General features: G+C 37.2%; 1 protein-coding gene and 1 non-coding gene across 6 annotated transcripts in view; both read right to left on the bottom strand.

The window, feature by feature from the left end:
- Ncoa1 (nuclear receptor coactivator 1) overlaps positions 1-19,876 on the bottom strand; it is a 206,445-nt gene that overhangs the window by 88,988 nt on the left and 97,581 nt on the right. For all 5 annotated transcript variants that reach the window (XM_042696731.1, XM_042696727.1, XM_042696729.1 and 2 more), the window contains one exon: positions 1,528-1,685. The gene's annotated coding sequence lies outside the window, so the exon portion shown is untranslated. The remainder of the gene's footprint in view (positions 1-1,527; positions 1,686-19,876) is intronic.
- LOC122122567 lies at positions 1,968-2,074 on the bottom strand. Its single transcript, XR_006150174.1, has one exon. It is a non-coding gene; the product is annotated as a U6 spliceosomal RNA (small nuclear RNA).

Below are 19,876 nucleotides of genomic sequence, written 5' to 3'. Positions count from 1 at the left end.
AGGATCTCAGAATATAACTAAGGGTGACCTTGAACTCACAATGTAGACAAGTCTAGATCCTCCCAACTCATCCTCCCATGTGCTAGAATTAGTATGTGTTTTATCTGTATTAGTGCATTTACAGCCTATCAACAATGCATTGTCTCCATATCAAGTTTTATAGGACTAATAAACTATGATCCCATGAAGATGATGGTAAAGACTAACATACAACAATCACTATTGTAAACATCTAATATATTAAATCATTTACTTATAAACCTTAACTCATTCATATTCATACAATATGAAGTAGGTAGTACTATAGTCCATTTTAGAGACAAGGAACCTGAGGCACAGTGATGACTAAACCTGTTCAATATCTTACATGATAGAGTCAGAAATCAATCCTAGGTTCACTCAATCCAGATGCAGCTTAGACATGCTTTAAGTTATATAATTAATCCCAGGTCCCATAAATAATGGGTTGGGTTAAAGAAAAAGCCAGCAATATAGCCTCAATTTTCATGATTTGCTTCTTCATTAAAACACTTCTGCAAGACAGGCATAGTGGTACATGCTCATAATTCTAGAATTTGGGAGGCTGAGGTAAGAGAGCCCTGTGTTCAAGATCAACCAGGACTACAGAATGAAATCCCAGAGGAATGAGAGGAGAGAAAGGGGTGGGGGGGGGGGGGGAGGGCGGAGGAATAAATGACTAGCAGTTTATTTGAACTAAGTGAAGGGACAGTTTAGTATAGTTTTCTTTTTCCTTTTCTTGGCAGTACTGGAGTTTAAACTCAGAGCTTGAGCTTGGTACACAAGTGCTCGACCGCATGAGTCATGCCCACAAACCTTTTTTCGTTATTTTATGGATAGGACCTCATGTTTTTCCTTGTACCAGCTTTGGACCTTCATCCTCCTATCTCCACCTCCCAGCTATCTGGGATCACAGGCCCATTCTACCATACCCAGCTTATTTGTGGAGATGAGATCTTGCTAACTTTTTAAAATTTTATCAATACAATTTTACTGTTATTATTAAGAGGGGTGTCATATAGGGAGGTTACAATTCCATAAGTTAGGTAATGAGTACAATTCTTCTTGTACAACATCACCCCTTCCTTCACTTTCCTACAGATTCAATCTTGCTAGCTTTTTGTCCAAGCTGGCCTGGAACTGGAATCCTCTCAATCTTTGCCTCCAGAGTAGCTGGGATTACAGGTATGAGCTATCGCGACTGGGAGTACAGTAAAGTCTTCTGAGTCACTTTAAATGCAGTAAGGATTTGAGAGTCTCACTATAAGATATAAAACCTGAAGCCTACTGTGGTTCCAATTTACCTCAAAATGATTCATGAAGTAGAACCTAGAACTTGCCTAACACTTTCGCTTAGGAATGTCAATATTTGTTTTAGTACCTTGATGCTTCCCAAACCAACACATTATTTCCTTAAAAAAAATAAAATAAAACTCAATGGGCATTTTCCCTTCACACTTCTGCAGAGACAAAGTTGTTTGTTTTTTTTAAACAAATTCCATTTCCTACCTGGGAGATGTCTTTGTTCATAATGAGTCCCAAAAAGATATGGTGAAATCTAGTGTTCCAGAGGGCAGGTTTGACAGGGAGATAGGGTAATGATGTTGTCCAGAGATGGTTCTGAATTTCTTCACTCTTACCTCATTTAAGATCAAGTATACAAATAACTAGAATAAATGAGAAGAAAAAATAAAAGCCAAAAGGTTAGACTGCCAACTTAATCTTTAAGAAATGATACAGATCAGGAATGGTAGTAAATAAAATAAAAAAACAACTTTTAGGGCCAAATGCAAAAATATTTCAAAAATACAGTCCTGACTATACAGCTGAAGTCCTTTCTGGGGACTCCTATTTGAGAATGCTTGCAGCTTAAGTAACACATAATTATACTTGCGCTTCAACTTTTTTTTTTATTATGAAAATACCATTCAGAGGAGTTACAATTACATAAAAATATGGAATGCTTCACGAATTTGCGTGTCATCCTTGCACAGGGGCCATGCTAATCTTCTCTGTATCGTTCCAATTTTAGTATATGTGCTGCTGAAGCGAACACTGCCCTTCAACTTCTAAGAGACCTATTTATAGGTCTTTAAATTTTTTTTCTGGCTGCACTTATGTTTCTGTTTCTTATTACATATAAAATCTGTTTTTTCATGTTTTCAGTTATCATTTAATTCTTTAATTTATATAAGTCCCATCTATTATGTAAATTACTGTAACATTTTACTTTTAGTTTGTTTACTGAAATAATTCATACACTTTAAGATTCATAATACTTAAAAATCTGTGACTCTTCTCTCTAATTAACCAGCAAAAAGAAGCTGACCAAGAACCACTAAAGTCCCAATGATAGATATAAAAATAAAGAATTGTCTCAGCAAAGCAAAATTTACTTCTGCACAGAAGGGTACACCATCAGCCAAAAATCTGGGAAGCAAGCACACAGAGCAGGCAGTCTGCTTTGGTATTTATCCCTAACGCAGTAGGCTCTGCCCTTCTGCTCACATTGGTTGAGCTCAGGTTTATAATCTGCTCATAATTGGCTAGTTTAATTAGAGTACAATGTATTTACATTCGGTGGTTTTGAAATAAGATTAACAGTTCACAATCTCACAATGTACCCACACTCTTGGCTATTTCTTGAACAGTCTGGGGTGTGTCGTAATTCCATCTTGAAGATAAACCAGTTTAAGGCAAAATCTGGATTTCAAAAATCCCTTCTTATCCCAAAGTGGTTCCTCTTTTCCTAAACAAAAGCCAAACCACTCTGCAAGAACAATAACTTTTAAGCCACACACTTTGATAGAAAAGACTTTTTCTCACACAGAGCAGTGGCTCAAGCCATAAGGTGCTAGCTTTGAGCCAAAGAAGCTCAGGACAGCGCTCAGGGCCTGATTTCTAGACTCAGGAATGGCGCGCGCGCGCGCACACACACACACACACACACACACACACACACAGACACACACACACACACACACACACACACACACGAACGAACACACGCATGGAACAAACACAAAAAACGTTGTCTTTGTTGTCTTTATTTTTTTTTGTCGGTTGTGGGGCCTGAACTCAGCCTGCGTGCTGTCCTTCAGCTCTTCAGCTCAAAGCTAGCGCTCTACCACTTGCGCCACAGTGCCATTTCCGGCTTTTTCTGTTTAAGTGGTTCTGAGGAACCAAACCCAGGGCCTCATGTAGGCAAGGCAAGCACTCTACCACTGAGCCACCTTCCCAGCCCCACAAAAAACTTTAAAGAGCAACTATTTCACAATGAAAAGTGATGAAAGCAGGCAAAAATATCGATCTGATCACTGAAACAAAGGATCCCTACTAAATGAGATAAGTGCTTTTAAGACTTTCTCCTAAGGGAACTATTCCCAATATTTTCCTTAAGTGCTAGGATGCAAGACCTAAAGAAGAAGAAGAACAACAACAACAAGTAAAAGAAAATCACAGTCTAACTGGCTTCAATTAGCGAATGTAGTTCAGAGGAAACAGAAAGCTAGAAATTGAGTGGTATAATTATCTATACTTCAGACCCTACCTGAACTTTGCCAGGATTTGCATCTACCTGCTTTTGAAAAAAAATATGTATTTGTTTCTATTTCTATGACATTTTAGCACATGTACTGTTTCATACCAGTTATGTGCCACATAATGGTGTTTCAGACAGAGACAGCCTGTACATATGATGCAATTCCCTAAAGTATGCTGCCTATTGATATCATACCCATCCTAGTTAGTAGCAGCACACTTTTTGTACAAGGACAAAATAATCTAATGATGCAATTCCTTGAATGTGTCCCTGTTAAGCAACAAATGATTGTAACTACACCACACTTGAGATCCCAAACTGCACTGTCGCCCTAAATTCCCTCTTGCTTCTTATAATCATATCTTTTCTTATTTCTTTAACTCTAGGCAACCACTTTCCTGTCCTCTATTTGGGTGATTTGTCATTTTTGAGAATGGACCATAAATTGAACCATGCAATAGGGAATACTTTTTAGATTGGCTTTTTTCATTTAATGTCCTTGTGATGCACCTAACTTGTGTGTTCCAATAGTTCAATACTTTTTTTCTGGGGGAGAAAGGGGTGGGCATTGCCTGCATTGAAGGCTTGAATTGGGACTCTTTCTGCTGATGGTTGGTGAGTGCTATTGGAGCTACATCACTTTCAGCTTTTTGTTGATCAATAAGAATCTTTGATTTTCAGATCTCAACATCATGAGTAGTTAGGATTATAGGCATGAGCCCCTAGGCACCTGATAATTCATTCATTTTTATTACTACATGGAATGGAGATGTTCCAGTAATTTAGTTGTCTACTAAAATAAAAATCGACACACTTCACAAAAAGTTACTATCTACAATATCATCAACCATTGTCAAGTATATAGTAAAAGTAATTAAACATGCAACAAAGTTAGAAAATGTAATTAAATATCAGGAGAAAAAGTACTCAATAGAGACATACTTTGTGATTTTGATATTGGACCTCTTTGACAAAGATCCTAAAGCAATTACTGAATTATTTTTCAAGACTGACAGTTGAAAAATACTGACAGCAAGAACTCTTAAAAATACAGAAAAATTCTGGGGCTGGGAAGGTGGCTCAGTGGTAGAGCACTTGCCTTGCATGCCTGAGGCCCTGGGTTCGATTCCTCAGCACCACATAAGTAAAAAGAAAAAAGCTGGAAGTGGCGCTGTGGCTCAAGTGGTAGAGCGCTAGCCTTGCGCTGAAGAGCTGAGGGACAGCGCCCAGGCCCAGAGTTCAGGCCCCATGACCGGACCCAAAAAAAAAAAATACAGGAAAATTCGAAAGGTAATTAAGTATCACATTAAAAAATTCACTGGCTAAATTTAAAAGTAAGTTCTAAGAGATGAAAGAAAAAGAGGTCAGTGAACTTTAAGTAAAAAAAAAAAAGATACTCAGAACAGAAGGGAAAAGAAAAGAACACAACCTCTGTGACTTGTTGACAAAATCAAACGTGAACAGATTCTTGGATGGAGAGGAAGAAGAGAATGAGTCAGAAATATTTGGGAGGAAAAATAGTTGAAAATTTCCAAAATGTAAAAAACAAAAAAAACATCAGATCCAACTATTAGCGAGCCATACTCATAATAAATATAGAGAAAATCACACTAGTAAGCCAGAGCCAAACTTAAATACAAAGAGAAAATTTCAAATGTAGTTTCAGAAAAGTATGGCATCAATGAATTGAAACATTGCATGGTATATATGTACCACATTTTCTTTATCTATTCAACAATTGTTGGGCATCTGGGTTGATTCTACTGTTAGGATATTCAGGTACTGCTCTTGAATATTGATTTAGACTCCTTCAATATATGATAAGATGGTATGAAAGCCCAAAAGAACAATGACATTAAGTTATTTGCAGGAAAGTAGACAGAGAAGATCAGAGAAGTTTTAGATAGTAGAAGATTACATTGTATGGGTTAAGAGAAGCTCAAAAAGTCAAATATCAAATGTATTCACTCACTTGTTGAATGTAGACTTAAAAGATATTTCTTTATACATGCATATGAATATATATAAAATTGTGAGGCTGGGGAGATAGGAGATGGGGAGAGGGAAAGTGATAGGGGACAAATAATATTTTAATATATGTTGTCTATGTTTGAAGACAGCATAAGGAAACTCATTGAAAGCTACTGAAAGTTACTGAACAATAAGAAAGTTGGGAGAATGAGAAGAGAGCAACAGATGAGATTAATCTGACAAGAGTATAATATATGTATGTAAAATCTAGTTGTCAATTTTGGAGCCAATAGTGGAAACGGGATGGGGGCTCTCAACATTCTAAATAATAGTGGTGGCTCATTTAATGCCCCTCTACCTTCAATACACCTGGTATCCACAGATTAGACACTGAGAATATACTAGTCTACTATTTGTCAGCAGGGAGAAAGGTGTTAACACAGTGGTAGGGCGAAGGAGGAGACCTGTGCGTGAACTGCTTAAACAGTATTTAGGTGGCCCTCCTCATTTCAGCCTTGTTCCTCTCCTTCCACTTTCAACAGTTCTACAATAATCCTAGCCTCTTGAAGACTCACCAATACAAATTCAACTGGCTTATAGCTTTCTCCCCTTAAAATAGGGCTTTCTCAGGTTTACTAGGTTTTCTGCCTCGAAAAAATTTTGATAGTTTCTCCCATTTTCCTATTCTTTTTTTTTTTTTTTTTTGGTCTAGTCGTGGGGCCTGAACTCTGGGCCTGGGCGCTGTCCCTCAGCTCTTCAGCTCATGGCTAGCATGCTACCACTTGAACCATAACACCACTTCCGGCTTTTTTTTTTCTGCTTATGTGGTGATGAGGAATCGAACCCAGGGCCTCATGCCTGCAAGGCAAACGCTCTACCACTGAGCCACCTTCCCAGCCCCCATTTTCCTATGCTTGTGGACTTATGACATTAAAAAAATCCTTATTATTTTTATTTTTTCTCTTGCTAACTAAGCTGTAGCTTTAGGAAGAAAGCAGTATTAAATGTCTGCTACAATCTCCATTATTTACCTAGAATCAAATACTACAAGCTATTATTTCCAATATTTATTTACTTTGGCATTCCTGTTATTTTGCAGTCATTTAAAAATTTTTGCTTTGTGTGTTTTTGCTACCTTATTTTATTTGGCAAGTTTTAAATCTATTATTTTGACATTCTTAAGAACCAACCAGCAAGTGAAGTTATTCAGTAATATAAAATATTTAAAATACTGGCACTGTAGCTCAAGTGGTAGAGAGCTCACCTTGAGCTGAAGAGCTGAGGGACAGCGCTCAGGTCGAGTTCAAGCCCCACGACCGACAAAAAAAAAAAATTTAAACAAAATTATCCTATGCAACAGTTCATTGGGCAAGTTTAGGAAGAGAATAAGCTTTGGCCTAAGACAATGTCTCTCTGATAAACTGTACAGAGAAAACTGTGACTTTTAGAATTTAGTGGAGAAAAAACCCAATGCATCCTTTGTTGACAACTGTTGACTTATAAAATGCCTGTCCAAAAAACTGTGGTCTAGCCAGGTGCTGGAACTCATGCCTGTGATCCTAGCTGATCCTAGCTGATATCTGAGATCTGAGGATCGTGGTTCAAAGCCAGCCCAGGCAGGAAAGTCTATGAGACTCTTATCTCCAATAAGCTACTCAAAAAAGCCAGGAGTAGTGCTGTAACTCAAGTCGCAGAGCACTAGGTTTGAACATAAAGAGGCTTGAGGTAGCATGCAGGCCCAGAGTTCAAGTCCCAGGACTAGAGAAAGAAAGAAAGAAAGAAAGAAAGAAAGAAAGGAAGGAAGGAAGGAAGGAAGGAAGGAAGGAAGGAAGGAAGGAAGGAAGGAAGGAAGGAAGGAAGGAAGGAAGGAAGGAAGGAAGGAAGGAAGGAAGAAAGGAGGAAGGAAGGAAGGAAGGAAGGAAGGAAGGAAAGAAGGAAGGAAGGAAGGAAAGGAAGGAAGGAAGGAAGGAAGGAAGGAAGGAAGGAAGGAAGGAAGGAAGGAAGGAAGGAAGGAAGGAAGGAAGGAAGGAAGGAAGGAAGGAAGGACAAAAACTGTGGTCTAATTCTGTAAGGAAGCAAAAGAAATAAACCTCTAAGACAGTGAGTGGATTCTCTTACTCAGGTTTATTTGCTGTGAGGTATGACAAAGTAATTTGTCATTAATAACACCTCAAGTGTCACTATTTAGATAACTATTTTAACAAAAGTAATACAAAGTCAAGGTTTACTATGACATACATGACTTTATCATCTTGAGAATATATTTTTTGAATGGGAGAGGAATAAGTAAAAATTCTAAATTATTAGTGTGTTTAAATGAATAGCTTAGATTCGCTATGGTGTTATTAAGTGATGAATATTGTAAGTAAAATATCAATACTAGCAGCAATTATAAATTATTTTTATAACATGAAGTTATGATTCCATTTTAGTTTCTGTGTTCTTATTAATTTTATCTCAAGCAAAATTTAAGCATAAATTTTTTAGTTCAAAGTTATTCAAAAGTTAAGAAATAATGGGAACTTGAGCTTCTAGAAAAAAAGTTAAGAAATACGATTTTTCTTGGAAGAAATTACAAGATTTTCATGAAAGAATGATCTTACCAAATTTTCTATTAATGATGACATGAGTTATACTCTCCAAATGGAAGATAAAATTCCTTAAATAACTGGAGAGACTATTTGGGGGAAAGAAATCAATAGAATGGAAAGGACAGAGAAGGGAAGGGTAAATGTGATAGAAGTATATTATATACATGCATGAAAACAGTGCAATGAAACAAACTGGCACAGAGGAGGGAAGAGGGCAGGTGATAAACACAGTAATATAGATGAGATGAATTTGATTAAAGTACAGTCTATGCATGTATGTAAACATCACAATGAAGCCTCCTTTATACATTAATTATATATTAGTACAATTTCTAAATGATAAAAAAAATTTGGGGGGGGGGGTGTCAGTCACGGAGCTTGAACTCTGTGCCTGAGTACTGTCACTCAGCTCTTCAGCTCAAGGCTAGCACTCTACCATTTGAGCTCCAGCACCACTTCCAGTTTTCTGGTGGTTTATTGAAAATAAGAGTTTCATGGCTTTCCTGCCCGAGCTGGCTTTGAACCACAATCCTCAGATCTCAGCCTCCTGAGTAGCTAGGATTACAGGCATGAGCCACCAGCACCCAGCTTAAATAAAATTTAAAATCAAGTTATTCAGATTAATGTGTAACTGCATCCCTTTAATAATGAATCTATACAGAGGAGACCTGGAAAAATGCTTTAAAAAGAAAATATTTTAGTTCTTTTGCCTTGTTAATCTTTCATTATTTGTTTTTTATTGTGAAATACCATACAGAAGGGTTACAATTACATGGGCAAGGCAATGAGTACATTTCTACCAAGCATTGTTGCCTCCTCCTTTGTTTCCCCTTCCTATCCCTTCTCAACTACCCCCCCACCCTGCCAAAGTTGTAAAGTTAGTTTTTCGACATAACAACTTGTACATCTCATTGCTGCAATGGGTCCACCTGTATCCTTATTTAAATGGTTTGTTTTTTCCCTTCCCCTCCACAAATTATACCAACATCAAATACAATGAAAGCAGGGGTTATACCATGGGGGAGGGATATACAAGGCAACAAAGAAATCATCATATAAATATGTTAGAAACAATAGCAAGAAAGAAGAAACATTTGAATACTTATCTTGGGGTTCATTTCACCTAACATCAACTTATCTGACCTTTTCTGCTTGTCTCAGACATATACTAGTTATTGCAAATAAGGGAAACCATGAGACCTATGTTTCTTTGGGCCTGGCTTACTTCACATCGCCCCCCATTTGTTAGGAAATGGAAAGACTTGGAAAAAAATTATATCATTTTTAAAAGCTGATTTCCCCAGTTTACAAAAATGCTTCTATGAAAATCATGCAGTGTCTCTCCAGAAACTGTTTCTTCATACAACTTTGTAGGTATTTTTAAAAAATTTGGGTAAGTCAAGGGTGTTCTGTAGCCAAAGAAAGTGCTTCAAGGTGCAGTGGAGGGAGGAAAGCAAGCTCCAAGAGGAATCCCATGGAGAAATATTTATGGCACCCTTAGTTAAGTGGTATGACTTCTACCAGTGAATGAACAATAAAGAAAAACTTTTTTCCCCAAAGTCTCTGACATGAAAAAGAATGTCAGCTTAGAAATGTTTATAAGGAAAATAGAAATGCTCAAATGTCCATTAATCATTGAATGGATTCATAAATTGTGACATATTAATAAAATGCATCTTCGTAGACGTGAAACAAATGAACTCAGTGTAAGTCACCAAATTCCTTTCTTACAACATGAGGAATATAGATAGCATTAAGGTTAAAAATACAGACTCTGAGTCCAACTCCCCTACTAACTTTTTGGCCTTAACATTAGATAGTTATATTTAGTCAAGAAGTGATAGGAAAGTAAACACCTATATTTTCTAGAGACTTAAAACAGTATTTGGCACATGGTAAATGCTATGGAAGTGTTTGGTTAATAAATAGGCCACAGCCAACTAGGGTTAAGTCTTTGTCCTACTTGTTCTATTTGTTTCTAATAGGTGATGGGAGCCAACAGACTGGGGCCAAAAAATGGAACAAAAGGAGAAGGAGCAGATGTTAGCTAGCACAGGCATATTCTCTTCCCTCTCTCTCTGTTTCTCTCTCTCTCCCTTTGCCCCCACCCTTGCTCCCTCACCTTCACTGGTCACTGTGAGGTGTTTGTCAATAGAGCTAATTTTTCATTTCCAGAATGAGGTTAAATGCCATCGCTGAGGAAGGAGGTGGGTCCAGGGGGAGAAGCAAAGTCCCCTTGACCATAGCATTTAAAAGCAACTTATACGAGGTCACTTGCTGAATCAGAAGCAATACAAATTTTTTCTTTCATCTCCCAAAACTTGTGGGATGATCTACATTACTTATCACCAAAAATATAATTTGTGAATTATGTTTATTTACTTATTTTGTTAAATGTAAGAAGTCTTGAAGATTACTTCAAGGACAGAGAACGGCAGTCTAAGAATCAAAGCCAATCTGCCCCTTCCTCCCTATAAAATAGGTATATTACCCAAATATATGAGTAAGGTGAATTTCAGAACATTTTATCTCTTACAGAAAAACAAGTCAATGAGTTAGGAAACCTGAGCTCACAGGCCATATGCACAATATTTGGTAAGCTGCCTTTCAAATAAGATCTGGTCAGTCAGAGCAGTAAAGTATAACTGAATCAATGACAAGTCAATTACTATTACTACTGGTAATTGAAAATACATTTTACTGATTTTTGATTCTAAGATCTACTTGCTTATGATCAAAGATGAAATAACTTTAAACTGTGGAAAATTTTTTTGTAATTTCATGTAAGTTTTTTCAAGAAGTTTATTATTTTATTTTAAATCCAAACCAAATACAACTGAAAACTCTCTAAGAATAACTTAAGGACTTCCATTCATACAATAATTACCACTTACAACATCACTAGGTTATTGGAATGATGCTTAGATTGAAGCAATTAAACAATAACAGGGGGGAAAGATCTAGGAAAGACCCTATTAAAATGCTGATCAGAATAGAAGAGTGTGAAAAACCACATGTTCTTTAAAATTCCTCTCAGGTTTAACTTTAACTAAAGCAATAATGATAACATAAGTAGTAACATCAAATTCTTAATCATAAATGAAAAGACAGCACAAATTGTCTACTCTTTCCTATTTAACCATCTGGAACATATTACAAACTCCCTGAAAGCAAGAAAAATCTGCAAGTATAATTACACTCTGGGACTATTAGCATGACATGCTTCGATAAATACTCCTAATAGGATCTGCTGACATAATAACTGGCATTAAAACTGATGGATTTTCATTATTTGGCAATTTGTTCTTACTGGCTAAATACTAAAATTAAAAAAAAATTAAATTGTCTATGGAATAGAGGAGGAAGGATCCCTCCCCACACTCCACACACATACCATCACCCAGCAAGGGCAAAAGCTGTAGAGGTGAATGGAAGGGATGAACAAACATCTGCAAAGGACTCACCATATTCCCAGCCCTTGGCACCAAACGGGCACAACTCTCTGTTCTGATAAAAAACGACTTGAGGGCTGGGAAGGTGGCTTGGTAGTAGAGTGCTTGCCTTGCATGCATGAGGCCCTGGGTTAGATTCCTTAGCACCACATAAACAGAAAAGGCCAGAAGTAGTCTTGTGGCTCAAGTGGTAGAGTCCTAGCCTTGAGCTGAAGAGCTGAGGGACAGTGCGCAGGCCCAGAATTCAAGCCTACGACAGGCAGATACAGACAGCAGACAGACAGACAGACAGACAGACAGATACACACACACACACACACACACACACACACACACACACACACACACACGTAACTTGAAGCCAAGACATGGTAGCTCACATCTATAATCCTAGCTACTCAGGAGGCTGAGATCTGAGGAATACCATTTGAAGTTACCCCAGTCTGGCTTTATTTCTAATAAACTAATTTTTAAAAGCCACAAGTAGAGCTGTGGCTCAAGTGGAAGTGCACTAGCCTTGAGCAAAAGAAGCTCAGGGACAGCACCCAGGTCCCGAGTTCCAGCACCAGAACTGGCAAAAAACCAAAAACAAAACAAGTGACTTGAGAACAGAGCATGTAGCCCAGTGGTAGAGCACTTGGTTGAAATTTCTAGTACTGAAGGGGGGCGTGGGAGGGAAGTGTCTTACTAGGTTAGGAGGATATATAAAATCTTGAACTGGCTCAATTCTAGTTGGCTAAAGGTCTTAACTCAAAAAAAATTCAAAATTTCCTGTTACTAGGTTTGGTGATTTAATATACACCAGGAAGGCTACAAGGAAGAGTAAGTACCACCAGCTAGGATTTATAAGACGACAACTTTGGCAGCTGAGCAGTGGAGGCAAGAGAGTTGCTGTGACAGCATTACCCAGATATAATGAGCACTGAGACGAAGCAGCAATACTTTGAGACATTGGACTAATTCAACAAGAGCTGTGAGCAACAAAGAGGCCAGATTGCTTATCTGTATCTGTAAAGTAAGAAAGCAATTTATGTTTACTCAACAACTTCAGAATATAAATGTACATGGAAACAATGAAGTTAACTAAATCACCTATACTTAATTAAAACAAGTATCTGCAAATGTATTATTCTATAAATATAGATCTATATATACTTTTGTTTTAAAAGTATATTAAAAACATGTTAGCTGGGCACTGGTGGCTCACGCCTGTAATTCTAGGCACTCAGGAGGCTAAGATCTCAGGATTGCATTATCAAGCCAGACCAGGCAAAAAAAATTCTCAAGATTCTTACTTTCAGTTAACTAGGAAATTAAAAAAAAAAAAAAAAAAAAAGTTGAAGATATGGCTCACATGTAGACCACCAGACTGAAAAAGTTAAACAGGAGCTTATGGCCCAGAGTTCATACCCCAGTATCAGCACACAAAGACAGACAGACACAGACACACACCTGCATGCAGACAAACAAAAACCTATTTTTTCTTTTTCTTTTGTTTTGGTACTAATCATGAAACTTGAAACCAGGGCCTAGGTGGTGTCCCTGATCTTTTTTATTCAAGTCTAGCACTTCACCACTAGAGCTAACTTCTACTTTGGGCTTTTTGGTGGTTAACTAGAGATAAGAGTCTCATAAACTTTCCTGCCTAGACTGGCTTTGAACTATGATCCTTGCCTTCCTGAATAGCTAGGATTATAGGCATGAACCACCAATGCCCAGCTAAAAACCCTATATTTTAAACTAACATATAGAATTTACCATATTACTAAATATTATTCTACATAGATTTTTGTTGTTGCTGCTTTTGCAAATGTGGAGTTTGAACTCAGGGCCTCATACTTGGCTTGCTGGCTGCTCAGCTTCTTTGCTCACTCTACTGCTACTATATCACTTGAGCCACATTTTCCAGCCCTTCTTTTTGCTGGTTATTTTTGGAGATGGAGTCTCAAAGACTTTTCTTCCCAGGCTGGCTTCAAATCATGATCCTCCAGATCTCTGCCTTTTGAGTAGCTAAGATTACGTATCACCAGCATTGGGCTTTTTATATAATTCTTATTTTCTGTTATATACTCTCTTTATGTAGTACAGGTTTATGAGCAATCTATTAATATGTTGGATTATCGACTGGTTGTTTTTTTTGTTTTTGTTTTTGTTTTTTGTCGGTCATGGGGCTTGAATTCTAGGCACTGTCCCTGAGCTCTTCAGCTCAAGGTCAGTGCTGTATCACTTGAGGCACAGCAACACTTCCGGTTTTTTTCTGTGTTTGTGGTACTGAGGAATCGAACCCAGGGCTTAATGCATGCTAGGCAAGCACTTATCACTAAGCCACATTCCCAGCCCTCCAGTTTTTTTTCAATGAAAAGTAATATTGTGATGAGGCTAAAATTGCTTATATTCCTATAAACAACAAGGATTCTGGTGTGGGAAACTCATTAATGCCATTTAGTTAAGTCAAAGGCTTATGGGAAATAACAGATGTTGGAGGGATAGACAAATGAACTCAGTTATTTACACATTAACTATGAGTCAGCAACAGGACATCCAAGTACATACATTCAATTCATTTTTAAAGAAGTGGAACAAAAGGTTTTTGGAAACACTAATGTAGTGATGGTAATGTAGTATAAACAATGACCAAGGGAAACTGAAGGAGGAGAGAATGAATTTTCTTTCTTTTTTTTTTTTTTTTGTCGGTCGTGGGGCTTGAACTCTGGGTCTGAGTGCTGTCCCTCAGCTCTTCACCTCAAGGAAAGCACTCTACCACTTGAGCTACAGCGCCACTTCCGGTTTTCTGGTGGTTTATTGGAGATAGGAGTCTCACGGTCTTTCCTGCCCAAGCTGGCTTCATTTGAACCTCGATCCTCAGATCTCAGCCTCCTGAGTAGCTAGGATTACAGGCGTGAGCCCGGCGAGAATGAATTGTCTGTACTATTGAAACTTAAAGGGGAGAGGCAGTTAAGAATAAATTTAGAAAGACAGAAAATAGATAAAGGTAAAAAGAAAACCAGAAGTTCAGAGTATAGAAATAATAATATCCAGTTCCAAAAATTATTTTGGATCTGCTGAAAACAATCACAACAAATTTTTAGATAAGTCATGAGGCCTTGCTAAAATAAACCCCAATAAGCATGAATATGTGCCTCCAAAAGTACCAGGAAGCCAACACTACAATTCTTGAAACAATATGCTTTTATGTTTTTTTTTTTTAAACAATATGCTTTTATGGTTTTCTTGTTGTTATTTTTGGTCATGGGGCTTGAACTCTGGGCCTGGCCGCTGTTCCTGTGCTCTTCAGCTCAAGGTAAGCACTCTACCACTTGAGCCACAGAGCCACTTCCATGTTTCTAGTGGTTTATTGAAGGTAAGAGTCTCACGGACTTTTCTGCCCGGTCTGGCTTTGAACCATGATCCTCAGATCTCAGCCTCCTGAGTAGCTAGGATTACAGGTGTGAGCCACTGTTGCCCGGCTGCTTTTATGTTTAATGTTCCTACCACCATCCCCATTTTCATGCCATAAAAATCAAAAGATGTAACCAGGTGTACTATGTAAATTCATGGAACAGCATTATAAAGTCTCCTTTCATTGGGGGAGGGGTATCTAGGGCTGTTTCCTTTCAAGGTAGCTGTCAAGATTCGTTATTATAGTAAACAAATTTCTGTTCATAATTTTAATTTTTTTCAGACTTTCCTATCTTTTCTACTTATTTGTTTGTTTATTAAAAAGTTGATTTCACTTTCTCCTTTTATTTTCTGTAAAACCATCAGGGATTAAGAGCTTTAGTCCCCCCAACAAATGCTTTCCAATCCTTCTAAACACCCACAGCCAATTTTTCAACTTTGTCCAGTTCTACTCAGAAACTACTGATGCAAAAACACACTCCTAGTTATAGGTGGGTCTCATGTGCATATAAGAGATGGTTGTGAGAGATCAAAAGTATCCTCTTAGAACAAACTACATTTGTCTGGTTTGGGGAGAACATGCTGAGCTACTGCTTGGTTTGGGGGGGGGTAGTTTTACAGATTAACTTCACTCATTATTCTTATAATCTGGATATTTTATCTGTCACAATCCATTAACCTACTTAAACATCTTCTTTTTTTTTTTTTTGCCCAGACTTACATTCTTTTTTTTTTCTTTTTTGGCTGGGGCTTACAGTCAGGGCCTGGCCTGTCTCTGAACTTTTCTGCTCAAGACTGGTGCTCTACCACTTGAGCCACAGCTCCATTTCCAGCTTTTTGGTGGTTAATTGGAGATAAGGGTCTCAAGAACTTTCCTGCTCAGGCTGGCTCCAAACCATGATCCTCAGATCTCAGTCTCCAAGTAGCTAGGATTATAGGCATGAGCCACTGGCCCCTTGATTCTTTTAAAAATTTTAACATGTTATTTTAAGAAAGGGCACTAGAAGAGTAAGAAATACAAATTCTCACACACAAAAATCCATACAAGTATAAGAAACTATACTCAACAAATAATTTTAACCACCTGTGAAGCCAGATGTTTAAAAGGGAAATGTACAAACAACAGAAACAGCATGAGTGATATTTACCCAATGTTGAAATAGCCATTTCCTTCTTCTGCAGATTATTACTATTCTTTTTCTCTCTCATTCTTTTCCCCTGGTAAATATAACTTAATATCACAACAGTACCAAATGCTATTTGACAGAAAAATTCAGTCTTTCTGTAAATCATGCTATTTTTTTTTCTTACTTTAGAAACTTTGTCTGCTTTAGCAAAGCCTAAACTTAAAAGTAGACCTTTAATATTACAAAGCTTAATCTAAAGCATACTCGAACTGCCCCAGGTATTTTCATGAATGTAGGATGAATAGAATGCCTGAGCAGTAATGGCAAATTTCTCCGAGTCTCCTCTTCTGGGCTTTCTACTCTAATTCTTTCATTTTCTCATCTTCTTTCCTCTAGAAAACTACAGGTATTCCTCATCTACCACAGATTGGTGGAATAACCTTCTATGTATCCTCATACATCCTAAGCTTATTCTGCTACAGCACCAAGTGAAGCAATTAGATAAGTGGACTATAAATTCCAGAAGAGCAAAACCTAAGTCTTATTCTTTGCATTATCAACAAAGGGTAGGGCAGTACTGAGCACTGAGTAGATTCTTTTTTTTTTTTTTTTTTTGTCGGTTGTGGGGCCTAAACTCTGGGCCTGGGCACTGTCCCTCAGCTCTTCAGCTCAAGGTTAGTGCATTACCTCTTGAGCCCAGCACCACTTCTGGCTTTTTCTGTTTATGTGGTGCTGAGGAATCGAACCCAGGGCCTCATGCATGCAAGGCAAGCACTCTACTACTGAGCCAACCTCCCAGCCCCTGAGTAGATTCTTAAAAGACAGTCAGCATTAGTCTCTACCAGCATATTAGTCAGCACCCATCACTGCTCTAGCAACGCTACCACTGTAGGAAGGCTTACCATACTGATGTATGGAAGCCCAGATAAATTCCCTAGAAATGCAGTCCTGATACACAGTATCTATTGTGTGTCAAATGATACTTTATAGGCTCTATTTAATTTTATTTCTTCAAAACTCCAGAAAGCAAAAATAATTCCTCTTTTTTACTAATAGGCTCTATTTAATTTTATTTCTTCAAAACTCCATAAAGCAAAAATAATTACTCTCTATTACTAATAAAGAGAATCAGAGCTCAGGAAAGATAGGTCACTTTCTCATGGTCACAGGTAACAGGTAAAGAAAGATTGATATCTAAATCTATATATAAATTGCAGCCATTTCCCCTTTATTATTCTAATTTCCTAATACTAATACAATTGGTTTTGTTGATTCCCCAAGGATATCTAAGATTGAGAAAGAATGATTAATATTTATTTTTCTTGCTACATCCTACAATGTTAAACATCCTTTGGGAACCCCTAAAATCATTTGTGAATTATGTGGAGGACTGTAAAGATTTGTTAAGATTACTTGCTCTGGATTCAAATACTATTTTTGCTACTAACTAGGTAAACTTGGATAGTTCATTTAATTTTGCATGTTTCAATTTGCTAATCCAGAAAATAATCTTCAGAAGCTACAGGGTTGCTGTGAAGAATAAATTACAATATATATATATATACAATAAATTACAATATATATAAATTACATCATACAGTAATAGTAACACTAATAACTAGGATTATCATGTGCTTACTATGTATACGACCATGTCTTCAAAAAATTTAGTATTGTTACTTAAATTTACATAAAGGGAGGAACTCAAAGGTGCAATGTTTCTGTGACTCTGAAAATATACAATATTTATCTAAATGAATTCCAGGAAATGAAAACAATGTTTTTTCTTATTTTGTTTCTTTTTAAGTTTACATAAAGAAGTCCTTCACTTTTTGTATATAAGTGGCTCTCAAATTATTAAGCTAATAAAATACAGAATCCTTCATTGTTCACATTCAAACAATTCATTCTGCAAAACTCAGGAACCATCCAGATTGTCCTGGGATACTAGAGGTATCATGGATATTTTCAATCTGAGGGAAATACAGATATATACAGCATATGTCAGATACCCTAATTTCTAGTTAAGATTACTTAAGTATATTGGAGCCTCAAAGTAAACTTGTTCCTTATGAAAAATAAATAAATATTTTTCAAATGTAAAAGAAAACTGAGGAGCTTGTGTTATTGTAGAGGGAAATAAAGAGCAATTACACAATTCTTTAGTGGATAATTAAAAACAGACAAATAATACTAGTGTTAAGGTTTTCCAAATTATCTGCAGAATAAGTCAACAGGATGCCAGCATCTACTCTTGGAGTTACATATATCTTTTGCGCAAGCTTCTCTTAACATTTCTCTCATTTAAAATGGGTCCCTAGGGAGGCAGCAAGAAGAAAATCTGTGACCATTTTCTGATGCAATAGAGGGAGAGGCCTTTCTAATACTGAATTTGAGGAAAATAACTACTCTATCCCAATTGTGATGGCACTATCCCTGTCATAAATATAAAAGTAAATTGGCTATAATTTCTGGTACATTTAATCTTTTTAAAGAGTATCTAATTTTCTTAAATAAAATTATTTTCATCTATAAATTGTGAATTTATAAACTAAATATTTACCTTATAAAATGCAAATGATAATTTGTTCTATTTACAAAAGAAAAACATTTTAAAAAGCTTATGTAACCCAGTCATAACAACATGAACTCTGGATTCTTCAATGTTCCCTCACAAATTACTTGCTTTGTTTACTTTAATAATTCCACATTTCCCTCACATGAATTATACTGTGAAAAAGGACCAGAGAATGAAGCAAATATCTGGATTTTAATTCACAGTAATCTTCACCACCTTCATATATTCTAGTTTCTTATTCATGTTTGTCCAACAATGGTGTATTTCTTCACAACTGCAAGGATATCTATCAGTAGTGAATTAAATCAGAATCTAGATTTCCTCTTCAGATGTTTCTCTTGTTTGCTAAGAAGTTCAACCTATAGATAAAGATACACTGGGCAAGGCCTTACAAGGCAGACTTTATATGTGGATACCTTATATGCATGAAAGCAGGAATTCAATAAGTAACTATGATTTGCCACTAACCTGCTTTTGTGACAGTAGGCTAAGTAACTAAGATTACAGGAGTGAGCCAATGGTGGCCAACCAAACTGCCACTGTTCTAATGTCCAGAGTAGAATAACTTAAGTATGATGGTCAATCTTGATTGTCAATTTGATTGGATTGAAAAACATCTAGGAGATTAGGACCACACTTCTATGTGTGTCTGTGAGAGTTTCATTAGATGACAAGGGGTTCTGACATGGTGAACTGTATAATCTGATGTATTCAAAACTTGATGACTTGGTAAATAGTGAAAAGTGAAAGTAGAACCTGGTTGGAGGAATAGGTCATTGGGGCAGCTTTTTGTTTTTTGTAGGTCACAGGGCTTTAACTTGAGGCTTGGGCATTGTTCCTGAGCTCTTTTTGCTCAAGGCTAGTACTCTATCACTTCAAGCCATAGCCCCACTTCTGATTTTCTGGTGGTTAGTTGGAATTAGAGGTAAGAGTCTCAAGGACTTTCCTGCCAGGGCTGGCTTTGAATCCTAATCTTCAGATTATCAGCCTCTGGAGTAGCTAGCATTACAGGTGTGAGGCACCAATGCCCTGGCTTTGGGGCAGCTTTTGGAAGGGCATTATCTTGTGCTAGCCTTATAAGCATTATGCCCACCTTTGGTCCTCAGCTCCACCCAGACATGAGCAAATCCCTGCCCTGGAGTTCCTGCCATATAGTTGACCCCTCCCTCTCTCCGACCAGATCCACCAGAACTCCCATC

The sequence above is a fragment of the Dipodomys spectabilis genome, unplaced genomic scaffold (assembly GCF_019054845.1).
Source record: "Dipodomys spectabilis isolate Male_0828 unplaced genomic scaffold, ASM1905484v1 ptg000210l, whole genome shotgun sequence".
Lineage (NCBI taxonomy): Eukaryota > Metazoa > Chordata > Mammalia > Rodentia > Heteromyidae > Dipodomys > Dipodomys spectabilis.
The sequence above is the reverse complement of the archived record's forward strand: the minus strand, read 5'-3'. Positions and strand labels throughout refer to the sequence as shown.